Here is a 17,326-nt window from a genome sequence, read left to right as displayed (position 1 = left end):
TTCCAAAAAATTTCACAGCCGAGTAACGGAAAATGGCAGTTTTTTAAACTTCTCCCGATTTCGTGTGAGTTGGTAGAGAAATACTCATATACATTTCCATCGCTTTTGAGTTATTGAAGCAGTTTGGTTCAAAATAGTGTGATCTTTCAGAAAAGCCTACTACATACAGTAATTTGTTCTAGAAATCAGGAGGAAATCCTTTTTTCGCGAAAACTTATTGCGCAATTCTCACTAACTTGGACTTCGCACTAAATTATTGCTATCGATCGCACTATTGCGACTTGTCAAGCTGGCTTGGGAAATTTCAATTTTCTCAAAAAATGATCAAAGCGAGCCGATGTTTCTCACCTGTCAATCGCAATTTTAAAGTGCGACTGTCCAGTTTGGTGGAAACTGCGACTGGAAATGTAAATAAACAACTGCTGGTTGCCTAGTTTTTGGAAAATTTGTTGTCAAAAGTGCGAGAGAAAAGTGCGGGCCAAATCCAAGTTATTGCTCGCACTTTTGACAACAGCATTTAAAAAATCTTGGCATCCAGCTTCTGTTTATTTACATTTCCACTCGCAGTTTCCACCAAACTGGACGTTTCGCACTTTTATATTGCGATTGACAACTGAAAAACGATCAGCAACCGCGGCTCGCTTTGATCTTTTTTGCGAAAATTTAAAATTTTCCAATCCAGTTTGACAAGTCGCAATAGTGCGATCGATAGCAATAATACAGTGAGAAGTCCAAGTTAGTGGGAATTGCGCAATATGTGTGAGACAAACTTCTAATACGCTTTTCTCAGCTGACTGTTTTTGCATGTGAGACATTTATGCGAACATGGGCAGTAAACTAAACAAAACTATTTATTCTTACGGCCACCCTAGTACCCTCCACTGAAGTTGCATCTCCTAACCACGTTGTTTTAGTGCACTTACTCCCCCTCTCGTTCAGCGCGCATGGGTTGCCTTTCATTAGTCCGGTACATAAATATACCAATAATTGCACTCCACACTCAAATAAAACACGTCCATTAACAAAGTACCATCTTCTCCGTTTTCTTCATTTCCAGTTGTTGCAACGATTGCTGAGGCTGCAAAGGGCACATGACTAAATGACGACGCGGCTTGGATTTCGACCGAAAACGGGCTAAATTAGTGCACGCACAACACTAGCGCCAGCGGTGGCAAGCAGTTGAAAGTGAAATAAAGAGGGGGCGCGAGCGCCGGGGAGAAGGAAGTTATTGTTTATAGGTGGGAAAAAAAGAAAAAAATGAAGAAGAAGATTTAGGAAAAACCGTGGTGGAAAACCTTCGAGAAGAAAATAAATCACGTCGCGGGTGAAGTAACAACCGCAAACAAACACACACACACTTGAAAAAGGTCTAAATCGATCGGTTTAGTAACAGAAAAGTCCTCGGTTTGAGTCTCGCGGATTGGGTTGATTTTTTGCTTGCATTGTTTGATTGTTTTTGTTTGTGTGCGTGTGCAAAATGCTTTGATTGTGGTGTGATCGAAAATGCGAGTGTGTGTTTGGTTTTTGTTTTTGCTCCGGCGCGACTTGAATTTTCCTCATTTTACTCTCTTTTCATTATCTTTTCCATAACTCACCCTACCCCATAATAGAGTCTGTTAGCCACACAGTCCAGGGGCAGTTGCTGCCGCACGCTAAACAGAAAGTTGCTCCAGTCGAGTGTGAATAGCGAGTGAATTTTAATTTGCACAAATAAATGTACTACTAGTACCACGTGTACGTAACGATTTTTTTAGAAAACTTGATTTGAGCCGATAATTGCAAGTCGCGCCCGTGCGCAAGTCAATTTGACGAAGAAACTCTGCTGGTGAAAACTTTGGTGGACCGATCTGGCCACACTGGCATCCAGGGACGGCGACCGGCACTAGTTGCTGCTGGGCTAGACGAACCTTCTTTTTCGCGGCTGTCGCAACTTTAGAGCACTAACGGTAAGTTTGGCAACACTTTTACAAATAGAGATATTTTCCCCTAAAACATTTTCAAAACATATTCCAGCTTTAACTTGTATCACTCAAAGCTCAATGACCAACAGTCTAGTCGGTGCGGCTAAGAAAAACCCCATTTCCGGTCGCACGGTTAGAACTAGCAACCATGCTGCCTGGTCACACAGTAATGCGTTGTGCTAAAGTGTTGTTTTAAGTGGTTAATGAGAAGTTGCGTACTTGGAGTTGTTGTTTGGCTGGCTTGGTTGAGAATGAAATAAAGTAGCATATCGCGTGTGCTGTTACGTGAGAGTAAGATTGAATGCAATTATGAAACAGCAAAAATACTTTATGAATTACTTGGATCTGTAGGTTCTGAGTGACGTTTTCATGGGATTCTATAAATGCCAACAATTAAAAGGTTAACACCTTTTGTCATTGAAACATAGTTATTACATCTGATCTATTTGATTGAGATGGCAATTCTGATAACACAGTCCAACAGAAAAACATAAATTCCAGCCTATATGAGACCAAAGTGATGGTCACATTCGTGTATCTTTTCTGGCTGAATTCACTGAGTTACAATTTTAATTATGGTGATATTTTAGAAGATGTTAATGCAATTTCAAGAAAGACAAGCTCACAAAAAAAATGCTCTCTATAGCAAATATCAAAATTTCAAAAGTTCAAATTTGTGACATATTGAAGCAAATCTGGGCTTGAATTCAGATTCAGCGGGGAAAATGTCACAACGATAATAAACTTAACTATCAGAAACCAAATCTTCTCGGTAGGGCGTCTAAAGTTTCCTAGTCTCGATTTGCCCGTGAAACGCGAAAATTATTTCGAACCCAGCAATGTTCAGTTAGCTTCAAAAATAAGATTCTGGTATATTTTTAAGAAGAAAAAAAATAATGTTTCTTTTATTGAATGAGCCATAAAAAATACAAATTGAAAAATTGTTTAATACGTTTTTTTATCCTATTTTTGTTTGGAGAGTTTCAGGAAACAAAAAAAATCATCTTTTAAGCTTAAAATTGTGCATAATCTGTTGCCAAATCCAATTTTTTTTTAATAAAAAATATGATTTTTGTAAGGTGTTGAACTAACAGTCATAATGAAATATAAAAATCATGTTTAGATGCAAATCAAGTTTGCGCTCAAAAATTACTATAAATATTTTTCCATAAAGTGTACCGTTTTTACCGAATTTTTTGGGTAACATTTTCTGAAAATGTATATTTTTTCATTTAAAAATATTTTATCATAGAAAATGGTCCCCTGCAAAAAATATTGTTGATAACTTTAAGTGATTAAACGTGGCTTTTTAAAAAAGGTAAAGATTCATCCAAATCTGAAAAATACAAGAAAATCGATAATTTAGGAAACGTGCAAAATTCCTGACTAATTATTAAAAAAAATCATGTGTCGGAATTTTGTGTGTATTGGATTCTGATTCAAATAATCACAAAAAAGGTAAGTAATGCCGTTACAAATATTTGTCAAAGTTTATGTCGCTATAAAAATATGATATAAAACTAACTTAATCCACCTATGTGGTTGATGCCTTCCTCACTTTTTACCAACATTGGGTAATGTGGCAGTGCGTGGCCGAATGGTTACGCTGTCCGCTTTGTAAGCGGATGATTCTGGGTTCGATTCCCGTCTGCTGCAACCTTCCATCGGATGAGGAAGTAAAATGTCGGTCCCGGCCTTGGTTGTTAGGCCGTTAAGTCATTCCAGGTGTAGGAGTCGTCTCCATGCCATAAGTACAAACAACACACCAAACCAAGCCTACTCCAGTGGAATCGCTGGCGGCGGTTGGACTCGCAATCCGAAGGTCGTCAGTTCAAACACTGGGGTGGAAGGTTCCTTGGACTAGAAAGAGGTTTGGGTGCTCTCCCCATTCAAGCCTTCGGACTCCTAGGTTCGAGCAGAAACTTGCAATAGAGACCACAAAAGACCCGGGGGTCGTTAATGTGGATGGTTTGATTTTTGATTTTTTTGGGTAATATGAGTGGTTTGGACACATATTTCAGCTATTTTTTTAGGCCCAGAAAAATAAGTACACAGATATAACTTAAGTTGTCATAACTCGAGACAGGGTTGCCAGATCTTCAATTATGTGGACTCGTGGGAAAGGTCTCTTGATTACCTAACCAAAGATGGGTCGGATGATGGATCCGGACATCGTTTACAAACATTTAAGTAAGATCCGGCTTCAAAAAAGTACATAAATATCACTTAAGTGGTCATAACTCGAGATAGGGTTGCCAGATCTTCGATGTTGTGGACTCGTTGGAAAGGTTTCTTGATTACCTAACCAATGATGGGTCGGATGATGGATCCAGACATCGTTTACATGCATTTAAGTGAGATCAGGCTTCAAAAAAGTACATAAATATCACTTAAGTGGTCATAACTCGAGACAGGGTTGCCAGATCTACGATGTTGTGGACTTGTTGGAAAGGTCTCTTGATTACTTAACCAACGATGGGTCGGATGATGGATCCGGACATCGTTTACATACATTTAAGTGAGATCCGGCTTCAAAAAAGTACATAAATATCACTTAAGTGGTCATAACTCGAGATAGGGTTGCCAGATCTTCGATGTTGTGGACTCGTTGGAAAGGTCTCTCGATTACCTAATCAACGATCGGTCGGATGATGGATCCGGACATCGTTTACATGCATTTAAGTGAGATCCGGCTTCAAAAAAGTACATTAATATCACTTAAGTGGTTATAACTCGAGACAGGGTTGCCAGATCTTCAATTATGTGGACTCGTTGGAAAGGTCTCTTGATTACCTAACCAATGATGGGTCGGATGATGGTTCCGGACATCGTTTACATACATTTATGTGAGATCCGGCTTCAAAAAAGTACATTAATATCACTTAAGTGGTCATAACTCGAGGCAGGGTTGCCAGATCTTCAACGTTGTGGACTCGTTGAAAAGGTCTCTCGATTACCTAACCAATAATGGGTCGGATGATCGATCCGGACATCGTTTACATGCATTTAAGTGAGATCCGGCTTCAAAAAAGTACATAAATATCACTTAAGTGGTCATAACTCGAGGCAGGGATGCCAGATCCTCGATGTTAAGGACTCATTGGAAAGGTCTCTTGATTACCTTGATTACCTATCCAACGAGGGGTCGGATGATGGTTCCAGACATCGTTTACATACATTTAAGTGAGATCCGGCTTCAAAAAAGTACATAAATATCACTTAAGTGGTCATAACTCGAGACAGGGTTGCCAGATCTTCAATGTTGTGGACTCGTTGGAAAGGTCTCTTGATTACCTAACCAACGATGGGTTGGATGATGGATTCGGACATCGTTTACATGCATATAATTGAGATCCGGATATATGTGAAAACACATTTTTATACATAACTTTTGAACTACTTATCGAAACTTCAAACAATTCAATAGCGATGTATGGGACCCTAAACCAAGTCGATTGCAACTGGTTCGATCAAAATCGGTTCAGCCTGAGAAAACTTGGCAAGATTTTTGAACACATGCATACATACACACACACACACACACATACACACACACACACACACACACACACACACAGACATTTGTTCAGTTTTCGATTCTGAGTCGATTTGTATACATGAAGGTGGGTCTTCGAGCTTTTAATAAAAAGTTCACTTTTAGAGCAGGATTATAGCCTTACCTCAGTGAGGAAGGCAAAAATGAAATTGCCCGCTCAACATTTATGCTTTTTATAAAGAAATTATTATTATTAAATTAGACAATAAAACGTAAGCGCCAGTCATTAGACTTTTATTTGAAACTTGCTACATTTGGTAAATCAAAATTATAATTTTAGCAGAATTTCATTCAAATCCACAATTTAGGAACAAGCATTGCCAAAGAAAACAAAATATTTGCATTTAGCAACAAAAAGGGAAATTACGAAATAATCTGTTAAATTTTCACCTAAACAACTCCTTACCAAAAAATAATTACAGAAAAATTGAGATCTGGGAAAAAATATCGATTTTCGGTCATGTGTATAGAAACCCCATATATAACCAAAGATCGATATTTTGACACTTGATTCAGTGGGCAAAATTACATGGAAAACAAATCTTGTAACAACTTTTGAATTCCGTTAGGGAGATCCCATACACTTTTCCTTTTAAAAGTAGACATTTCAAAAAACAAAAATGTTTTATAGAGCTCTAAAAGCGCCCAAAACATCACTTTTCTCTAAAACTTAATCTTGAATTGCTACGTTAAAAAAAACATTTTTGAGGTATTATTTACAGCGAGATAAAATCCGTAGTAATATTTCAATAGGGTGAATCTGCATTTGTAAACAAGCAGTCTATCCCTTTTCGCACAAGTGACAGTTCACGTCAAGTATGAGGGGGATAAACTTCTTGCTCTTCTGAAGACATCAAAGCTCCTAAATTTCTCGGAAAATGCATAATTTTGCGATCTGGACTACTGCGCATTGTCGGGAATCCCCAAAAAATTATCTATCAAAATCCGGGTAAAGACAGTACGTTTCCGCAATATCACGTTCTTTGGGACACCCTATTGCATAGATCCTCAAACTCATCACGTCCATCTGCCAGAGTCTCTCCGAGAGCGCTGATTAGATGAACCAATTTAGGTCACCACACACTCACAACTTATGTGTTGACAGCGTCGGCTTCACGCTGCTGGAAATGCAAAACGCCACCGCCGCTGGATTAATTAAAATAAACCCCTTTCAAGACTGACATTTTGACTGCACTTTGGACGCGCATCGTCGATTGCCATGGCGAACTGCCTTCAAACCAAGTTGCGTTAGAATCCGGTCTAGCAGCTTGTAACGTCAAAAAGTCAAAAGCTTTTGCGAATATTAGTTGATTTTTTGCTTCTCGGTAAAGACCATGCAAAATCTTAACGATGGCCATTTGAAAGTAGTTTTCTGTCGATTTTGTAATGTTAGTGGCACGTACCACGCAAACACGTGTGTGTTTAGTTGTGCCACAACAATAAACGATGCGATTTGAACGTTTGAACTTTGCTTCGAGCGAAACGCGCTTGGTTTTCCGTTCTCTCTGATGAACTAAAGGTTAGGTTAGGTTCTTTATCGCATGCAAGGTTGGAGGCTTTGGCGGCGAATGGAAGGACCTTTTAGTGGGTAAAAAAAATGACTGGGATTTGAGCCTTGGATTTGTTTGTTCTGGTCCACCGATTTGGCTTTTAAGTGAAGGGTTTTTGATGGGTTGATTAGGCCTATTGTAATAAATCAAGATTCGCTTTAAGACATCGAAATGATGAAGATGATTGTATCAAGAGAACAATCTAATCCATGCCAAGTCAGCCCTGAAGAATGCCTCTGGTAATAAAATTATAGCCATTCATCTTCAGAATGAAGGTCCAATAAATGTTCATCACCGACTAAATCACTCCATTCGAGTGACAGGGACTCATTCATTGTATGGTTATTTTCGTACCATCTGTGATTCCTTTTCAAAGAGTCCTTTTCCGGGCCGATTCTCCCCGCAAGAGGTGAAACATGCTTGTCGAGGCCACCCAGTTATTGAATAATGATCCAGTTTTTGTTGCAACTCATGCCGAACCCCGCACAATCCCTGTCCGATGTCCGCCGTCGCGAACTCGTTACTTTTTATATGTTTCAATGACACACCACCGAGACACACACGCGGAAGCAACTTTTCCAGACGGCAGAGTCGGGCCGAGGTCTAAATATAAAACGCTCATTGTGAAGCATCGAAATAATTAAATTTATAAACTATTATTGCTGCTGCTGCTGTTGTTGTTGCTGTCGGCGACGGGACCATAATTTGAACCGGTTGTAACGCTAGGTTTGATGAAGTTGATGAGCTCACAGCTACCGATTAGCAACAGTAGCAGCACCATGGCTTGGGCAACGTGAGCCACTTCATTGAGGAAATCGAAGGTGTCGATACTTGAAGCTTCGAAGGAAAAAAAAGTTGGTTCTTTTCGACGCAGCAATACAGGAAGGAGGTTTAATGAATTGATTGATTGGCACATAATTTTTAAATTGATTTTTCAATCAATCGGCTTGTCAAAGTCATCAACGTGAAAAAAAACAAAGCAGTTGTTTTAATTGGTTGTCTGATATTAGTTAATATTTTACGACAAGTTTAACGACTGTAGATTCAGTTCACGATCGAGAAGGAAAAGGAGGGTCGCCTCCCCTACTTGGACACCGTGGTCATCAGACAACCAGATCAAAGTTTGGCCACTGAATGGTACGCCAAACCTATAGCTTCCGGGCGCCTGCTGAGTTACTGCTCCTTCCACCCACTACAGCTGAAGATTAACGTAGCCTACAACTTCGCGAACCGGGTTACCGCGCTGACAACAGTACGCCGTACCCAAGAAACCAAGAACACAATCGTAAAACAACTCACGAGGAACGGCTACCCGATCGGTTTGGTAAACAGGATCGTCAATCGTACTCTACAGTGCCCACCACCCCAATCATCACAACAACAGAATATGATCACACCAACACATACACAAACAGCTGATCAATCTAAACGATATTTTTCCATCCCTTACATAAACACAATTAGCCCAGCAATCACCAAAACACTCAAAACAGACTATCCCGAGATCCAAATTGCTTACACCAATACCAACTCCGTTGCAACTTTCTTCACTAATGTAAAAGATCCCGTCAAAACACTACAACACAGTAACGTCATCTACAAAATCCCTTGTAACGATTGCTCACGGTCATACATTGGAATGACCACCCAACAGCTGCGAGAAAGACTGTACGGACACCAATCCGACATCAACAAACTTCAACTGTATTCTGGCAGAGGACTGACGGCGGACGATACAGCTATGGTTCAACTAAGAGAGCGGACGGCTCTAGTTGAACACTGCATGGACGAACAACACTCGTTCGGCCTACAACAAACACAAATTGTGGACCGCAGTTTCAAACCGTGGAATCTACAATTTTTGGAAATGTTCCACATTCTGAACACTCCGGATGTGGTAAACCGTCGCACAGATGTCGACCGGATCAGTTCTACCTACCAGGGCATTCTTCACACTATCAAATCCATGAAACTCAACAGAACACAAAATGTAAACAATCCACAACAACCAAACACACACCAAAACACATAGTACCGTGATACCACCCATCCAAACAAACCCCCCCCCCCCTTTTCGGGCAAACACACACACACAATAAGCTATGTACGCACAACACTACAAACTTTCTCCCGAGTTACGGCACCAGCCTTCACTGTTCAAACCCGTTGTGTAGTGAAGTGTTGATGGCGCAATTCCCCCTGGCAAAATCGAGCGAACTCCAGATTTCACGGTGGCCTCACTACTATTTTGGGGTGAGTCTGGAACAAAACAACTTCTTGTGCGATATGTTGATTTTCCTACTCGATTTTGCTAGCCGGTCTGGACGAAAGGATCTCCAAAACCCCACCCCGACCAAGCTTTGTGTAAGCAATCCGGACTTGGGACACTGTCTGACACGAAGTAAGTGGCTGGACACATTTGGGAGGGATTAAACTAAGTTATGTCTTCAATAAACCCTAGATCCTCCTGAAGAAGACTCAAACCAGAGAGTCGAAACGTCGAGTAATTTTGAAAAAACGGTGTTTCATTTGCCCCGACTGTCACAGCCAACAAAAAGCAGAATTAGTTAATATTTTTGGTTGCTTTTCATGAGATTATCGACACTTTAATCAATTTGCCAAAGATATGGAATAATCTCCAACTGAATTAAACGGTACATAAAATTTTGATATTTGATATGATTAAAACACATTTGAATATAAATCTACACCCAAAACTGGCAACGCTAGTCCGAGAGAATGATGGTCTCGAGTCGAGAGAATAGTGGTACCATTCACGGACGCAGAGAACACAGCTCGAGATGGGCGATAGAACTATTCTCTCGAGGTTCATTTGCAAAAAAAGTTCATCCGTCAAACAAAAAACCAAAAGTGTCGACAACGGGAATCGAACCAGAGACCTTTGACAAACCAATCCAATGACTTAGCTGCCTCGGCCACCACAGCTTGGTGACCAAGGAGAAGTCAGAAGTCGATGTATGACACTTGTTGGAGATTTATTGATTCAACTAACGAATGAACTCATTTGTTATGATGGTGTGAGTTGGTACCATTATTCTATCGATTTTGGCACTGAGCCCTCAATAAATTTTGAGAGAACGATTATCTCGACTCTGAATTTTGGGTGTATAGAACTGTTTATCGAAACTTAATTATTTTTGAAACTCGATCTACACGGAGAAAAAAGAGTTCCCAAAATCGTGAACAAGCGTTCATGAAAATGGGAACCACGAACAAAGTGTTCAAATGCCATGGTACGTTTTTCAAAATCGTACCATGGGATTTGAACACTTCGTTCGAGGTTCTCATTTCCATGAACGCTTGTTCACGATTTTGGGAACTCTTTTTTCTCCGTGTTATAAAGTGAAATCTATAAATATTTTCCAATAAGTTTTTTGTGGAATTCTCCCTTCTTTTTTTATGCCAACCTTTTTTTAAAGTAAGGTCCAGCTTGTGACGATGCACTACCTTCCCTTTACTAAGCAATCGAATCCAGTAGAGAAACGATCACCAGTTGTGTTAGTCCGAACCGAAATTTAAACCTCGATCTACCGCTTGCCAGGCGGAAATTAAAACCAACCTTAAAAGGGATGAAAAATAAGTGTTTAAGCAATTTTCCCTTCTTTTATTAAAAAAAAACTTAAAGAAATCTCTCAAACGATGTACATTTTGACCTTATTTAAATATTTTGCATTTATTTATTTATTGTTTCTATGATTCACAATTTACACCCAAAATTCAGAGTCGAGATAATCGTTCTCTCAAAATTTATTGAGGGCTCAGTGCCAAAATCGATAGAATAATGGTACCAACTCACACCATCATAACAAATGAGTTCATTCGTTAGTTGAATCAATAAATCTCCAACAAGTGTCATACATCGACTTCTGACTTCTCCTTGGTCACCAAGCTGTGGTGGCCGAGGCAGCTAAGTCATTGGATTGATTTGTCAAAGGTCTCTGGTTCGATTCCCGTTGTCGACACTTTTGGTTTTTTGTTTGACGGATGAACTTTTTTTGTAAAATGAACCTCGAGAGAATAGTTCTATCGCCCATCTCGAGCTGTGTTCTCTGCGTCCGTGAATGGTACCACTATTCTCTCGACTCGAGACCATCATTCTCGCGGACTAGCGCTGCCAGTTTTGGGTGTAGTTTGTTTATGAAAGTTTCCTATCTTGTCTTTAAAATTCAACTTAGAAGTTAAAATCTCTTTGAAGTTTGACATTTTGCCAATATTTAAATATTTGTCATTCGAGTTATTTTTGTGTATTTTCCCTAAAAAACGAAACTATTGGCACTACGCCCCCCGGGGCATGGCCTTCCTCTAACGTGGGATTTCTGCTCCAGCGCCTCTGACGAGACAGGAGAAACCGGGACCGACGTTTTACTTCACCATCCGATAGAAGCTCAGTGGATAAGGCGGGAATCGAACCCGCGTCTCATAGCATCATCTGGATCGGCAGCCGAAGGTATTTTCCCTACCTTTATTTGAAAAAAATATTTGTTATTTGTTAAGTTCTACACAATATCCCATTCATCAAAATATATTGCATAAAACAATTTAAGTGCAAAAAACTAACAGGGGCAAAATGAACAAAAATAAGGAGAAATGTTTAAAGAGTACATCAAGTTGAATATAAAAGAAGGGAAAATTGAATTTACAAAATTAATTGCAAAGTATTTAAATAAGAGCAAATCTTCATCCCTTCTTAAGTAAAATTTCAAATAAGAGATGGGAAAATTGCTCTGAAAATATCAATTATCGAAAATTATCATGTAACAACTTTTAGAGGTTTTCAAGAGGTTTAAAATAAAAGGAGGGAAAATTTAATTTGAAAACAACCTTGTTGCAAAATATATCGAAAGGGTAAAAATGTAAAGCCATTAAGAAATTATACCTTTTCTAAACATTTATTTTTTTACTTTTAATTTCACTAAAAAGCTTGAGAAATTTAAAAAAAAACACAATTTACATCAATTAGGGGAAAAATACTAGATTTCTCGAAAAAACATAGAGCAATTCCAGCTCAAATCAGGAATTTTTCTGGTACTTTTGTACCCGACCCTCTCCGATTTCAATGAAACTTTGTAGACATGTTATTCTAGTCCTTTATGAGCCATTTTTGTGTATATGGAGCCAATAGTACTCGAAAATAACATTTGAGGAGGGCGTAAGGTATTTAAATATTTTTGTATTTTGTAATTTAAAAATTACTGTATCTCGAAGCCGTTGCGTCGTATCAAAAAGTGGTCCAAGACAAACTTGTAGGAAATTGGACGGGCTTTCTGAAAAAATATACTGAAATAAAAACACACGCCACATCAATGAGATTTTTTGAGCATGAGAGCATGAGCATGAGCATGAGAGACCACCCATGGTTGTCCTTCTCCGTTGCTGAACAGGACCGTAATATCCTATCAGCACAAGCGATCATACGCTTCAACGATCTAGTGATGTTTCCCTAATCAACAGCATGCATGAATGCGTTGAAAAGATAAAACATCAAGATCATCAAAACTAGAGCTGCTGTAGATAGGTAATGGTCATTGGCCACCAACGGCGCCCGCCATGTCAGTTTGTAGATCTCGAGGGGATGGGACGGGAATGTTAGTTAGCACAGGCTGCTACCAAGGGTGGGTTCTATACGATATCCACAACCCCGCGTGTGCCGGAAAACTACTTCTACTTGGGATTTTGTTAGTAGGGAAGGGTAATGGTCAGGATTCATCATAGAAGATGATGATGTGACCCAAATAATTGATAAGTTTTGTTTAATAGGTTGATGTATTATTACCAAGGCAAGCAATCGGATGCTGCTGTTGAGACTATTCCCGTTTATTTGTGATTTATTTACGTTTAGATGGATTATCTTAGACAGCCGGCTGTGGAAAGATAAAATATCAAACTCTACGTAAAGTGTTTAATTCGAATGGATCATAGACGATTTCAACTTTTGAATAATTATAAAATTAGCGACGGATAACTGATGAGTTACGAAACTACAAGAAGGGCTTAACACCACATCAATGAGATTTTTTGATTTTTAAAACTAAAATTTAAAGGTGATGTCACGATTTTTTTTCCTTCAAAATTTTTGAGGAAATATCCTAAAATGTTACAAAAAGACTCACGAAAAATGCAGGATGGTATGTCTCTCCTAAAAAAAATACAAAAAAATCATTTACTAAAACTGTTTTTTTGAAAAGTGGTCTAAACGTCAAAATTTTTAAAAACCAGTAGTGGGAATCGATTCTCCAGACAATTTTACATAAAAGTCCCATATTGACCATTGTCATATATCCAAACCTTGGGAATATACAGTGGTTTTAAAAATGAAAATGTTGAAAAAAGGGTTTTTTGATGGTTTTTGGCAATTTCTATATGACAGACTTGGTTTTCAGTCTCGTAAATATTTTTACTGGAAAGCTCGTCAAATTTGCCTTTGACAGCATTTCAATTGGATGTAAGGGCTTACAGATATAAGCTTAATTGCATTGCTAATAACTGAAAATAGAATATATTTTTCAGTGTGGTAGAAACCAGGACAGTAAATTTGCTAACGTAAATATAAAAACGATATAAATCAAAAAGCTGTCAAAGGCAAACTTATGGGAAATTGGACGAGCTTTCCGGTAAAAATATTTACGAGACTGAAAAACCAAGTCTGTCACATAGAAATTGCCAAAAACCACCAAAAAATCCGTTTTTACAGCATTTTCATTTTTAAAACCGCTGTATCTTCCCAAGGATTGGACATATGACAATGGTCAATATGGAGACTTTTATGTAAAATTGTCTGGAGAAGCGATCCCCACTACTGGTTTTTAAAAATTTTGACGTTTAGACCACTTTTCAAAAAACAGATTTAGCATATGATTTTTGTATTTTTTTAGGAGAGACATACCATCCTGAATTTTTCGTGAGTCTTTTTGTAACATTTTAGGCTATTTCCTCAAAAGTTTTGAACGAAAAAAAATCGTGACATCACCTTTAAATTTTAGTTTTAAAAATCAAAAAATCTTATTGATGTGACGTGTGTTTTTGTTTCAGTGTATTTTTATCAGAAAGCCCGTCCAATTTCCTACTAGTTTGTCTTTGACCACTTTTTGATACGACGCAACGGCTTCGAGATACAGTAATTTTTAAATTACAAAATACAAAAATATTTAAATACCTTACGCCCTCCTCAAATATTATTTTCGATTACTATTGGCTCCATATACACAAAAATGGCTTATATAGGACTAGGATAACATGTCTACAAAGTTTCATTGAAATCGGAGAGGGTCGGGTACAAAAGTACCAGAAAAATTCCTGATTTGAGCTGGAATTGCTCATTTAAAACAATCAATCATCAGCCAATCCCTTACTTTTCAAATGAAAATCAAAACGGCAACCACCTCAGAGGGTCACAAAAATGGCTAAACAAACAAAGCCATTGACCCTCCGCCAGACCTGCCAGCTCGGGCGGCAATCCTACCCAGGGTGACGTGAGGTTAAAGTGGATCCGCCAACTTGAAAGACAGCAAATCTCAATCATCGAGGACCACCCTTTCCAGCACTCCACGATCGAGACTACCTTTCGTAACGTGTTTAACTTGGCTGAACATCAAGTTAGCTCTTCGAGAGTCTTGTTCACCTTCTAAGCGTTTTTTTTCTGCGCAAAATGCAGAACTCGAAGCAGCACTGTCTCTTTTAGGTTGAAACGATCCACTGATCAGATGAGATGTGTGAGGTCTTAAGTGATTTCTTCGATTCGATCTTGAGTTGCTGAGCGGCGCAGCGCGGTGCCGACCGTCTCAAACGGTGAAGATGAAATATGTGTATAAAGTGAAACATGACATCCAATCGATACAGGCGCATCTCGAAGATGCGGTTCGAAAGTTGCGAAAAGGTTTTGAACTCGTTGACGAGATTTACGACCTGATCTGCGCAGCTTCTCCGTGATGAACTCGGTGAACTATGTGCTAATAATGTCGTGTTCCAAATTCGTGAGTGAGCGATTAACGGCGGGTTTTTGGGTAACTCGCAGAGAGAGAGAGGGAGTTGTTGTGTAATTTTGGTGATGGAGTTAGATTTTTGTCTGTATTATTTGTTAAAAACTAAACATTCTAGATTCAATCTTGTTTGAGGAATGGAACGCCCCAGATCTAAAGTTCAACAGTCGAGGCTCGAAGTAAAAGTCAACAATCTTAAATAACCCTAACAAGTTTGACGTAGATATCTTGCGTACCACAATCACAAAGCAAAAACCAAACTAGAACGATTCCATTCTCTTGATTGTACCTCACCTTGTATTCGTCACGTCGTTCCGCACACAGTAAATCTTGAGACAATCACCCACTCCAAACCGTTGGCAAGTTTCTTGTGTGACTTGTGCACGATTGTTGTTTTAAAAATCAGTCCACTTTACATGTTAGTTGTCCTTCGCAAAACCCAGTATGAATTATGCAGCACGAATCGTTCAGCTGGGCTGGATCATTATGCTGGATTTAGTCATGGTTTGAAGAATTGTTCTTAATTCTCTGTTAAAGGGATTTCGCTGACCCTACGCTAGACCTCGTTTAACTTGACGGAAACATGATTTTCACAACTCCGCACCGCAATTAAGATTAGAATTTATTCGTTTCAACCCGCCTTAAAACAAACATTTCAACACAGGAAACAACTCAGCTCACGCTAGTCGGTTCTATTTCAGCCCCATGAAGGCATGGCCGTTCGTGGCTTGAACCAAAAGTGAATGTAGTCCACGAGTCCGTACGTGAATGTCATTTATCCACCTTTTTTGCCCCGTTTTGTCTCCACCACGGTATATCATTCTGTCGAGATCTGTCCGCGTATCAAACGTGCTCTGTATTTACGCCGATTTATCCTTGAGGTGTTGAACCACACCGCCGCCGTTTGCGCTGTTGAGGCTTGGAAACTACTTTCGAGAACTGGAACAACTTGGGGCGTACCGGTTGTTGGTGCTGGTGGCTTGAACAATCTAACTAGAGCAGAAATGCAAATACGATCGAAAGGTGGCAAAAGGTCGATTTGACTAAATTGTTTCAGGTGTTGATATTTTAAGCACTGGTCAGTTTAAAAAAAATCAAGACCGGCATTTGATTTGGATTCATTTAAATAATTTTTTTTTTGATAACATCATAAATTCTTGGAGATACATTGGTCATTTCACATCAATCCAGTGTTGACATTTTGAGCACTCATGCGCTCATGAGCGAGCATTTTTCGCTCATTCGTGAGGAGGAGCGCTACGCGAGCTGGCTCACGTTTGCTCGTGCTCATGTTTGCTCATTCATTTTATGAGCGAAAATGCTCATCGCTCGCGCTCGCGCTCACACTCGTGTTTTGCTCGTTGACCAAATTAGCGGTATAATTTTACCTGATACGGGTATACGAAAAACTTTTTTTCGAGGTTTTTTTGAGGTTGTATCTTGTAAAAAAAGACAGGAATAGACTAATGTTACTAGTGCTAATGGATGAAAATATTTTTTGTTTAATTTTTTATTGAAGCTTGAATTGGAGTCGGAGTTTAGGCTTCAAATTATGATTTTCAAGCAACACAACAATTTTTAAATCATAAAACGTTGTTTTAAATATTGATTGCCTTCCTTTTACAGCTTAGCTTAGACCTGTAAATGCCATTCACTGAAAGTTTAGTATTAATTTGAAAACTACAAGCAGTCTTTTTGATTCTCAAACCCAGAAAAAAATGTGCTAAGCTGACAACATCAAATGAATACAAGCCCCGAGAGGTTTATCAACCATACCAAACAAATTCTACCTACTTTGCAGATGAGCGCTCATTGAGCGCGAGCGCATGCGATAAGCAGGAGCGAGCACGAGCTACCTGTCAAGTACAGCTTCGGGCTCGCTCACTCATTCGCAACCCTGCCTCAATCGTACACAGGGTTGCTTATCGCAACCTAAAAAAAACCTCGAAAAAAGTTATTTTCGTATACCCGTATCAGGTAAAATAATACCGCTAATTTTGCTCAATGAGCAAAACACGAGCGCGAGCGCGAGCGATGAGCATTTTCGCTCATAAAATATATGAGCAAACATGAGCACGAGCAAACGTGAGCCAGCTCGCGTAGCGCTCCTCCCCACGAAAACTTTTGCCACCTTCTTAAAAAAAACTAAATTTTCATACTGGGATATCTCAATAACCACATTTTCACATCCAAACTTGTTTTCAGTGTATCGATGCCCGTGTGCTTTCTTGTTCTAGATAGGAATCCCGGCAATCTCAGTAC

At 39.2% G+C, this 17,326-nt stretch overlaps 1 protein-coding gene across 3 annotated transcripts in view; it reads left to right on the top strand.

The window, feature by feature from the left end:
* The window catches only part of LOC6042318 (adhesive plaque matrix protein), a 124,306-nt gene that overhangs the window by 32,271 nt on the left and 74,709 nt on the right, over nt 1–17,326 (top strand). For 2 of the 3 annotated variants that reach the window (XM_038261715.1, XM_038261717.1), the window contains one exon: nt 1,611–1,946. The gene's annotated coding sequence lies outside the window, so the exon portion shown is untranslated. Of the gene's footprint in view, nt 1–1,610; nt 1,947–17,326 lie in introns of those variants that run through there. The other variant, XM_038261716.1, reaches the window with a different exon arrangement.

This window comes from Culex quinquefasciatus, chromosome 3, assembly GCF_015732765.1.
Source record: "Culex quinquefasciatus strain JHB chromosome 3, VPISU_Cqui_1.0_pri_paternal, whole genome shotgun sequence".
NCBI classification, from domain to species: domain Eukaryota; kingdom Metazoa; phylum Arthropoda; class Insecta; order Diptera; family Culicidae; genus Culex; species Culex quinquefasciatus.
Note: the sequence above shows the minus strand (reverse complement) of the source record. Positions and strands in the feature narration are given on the sequence as shown.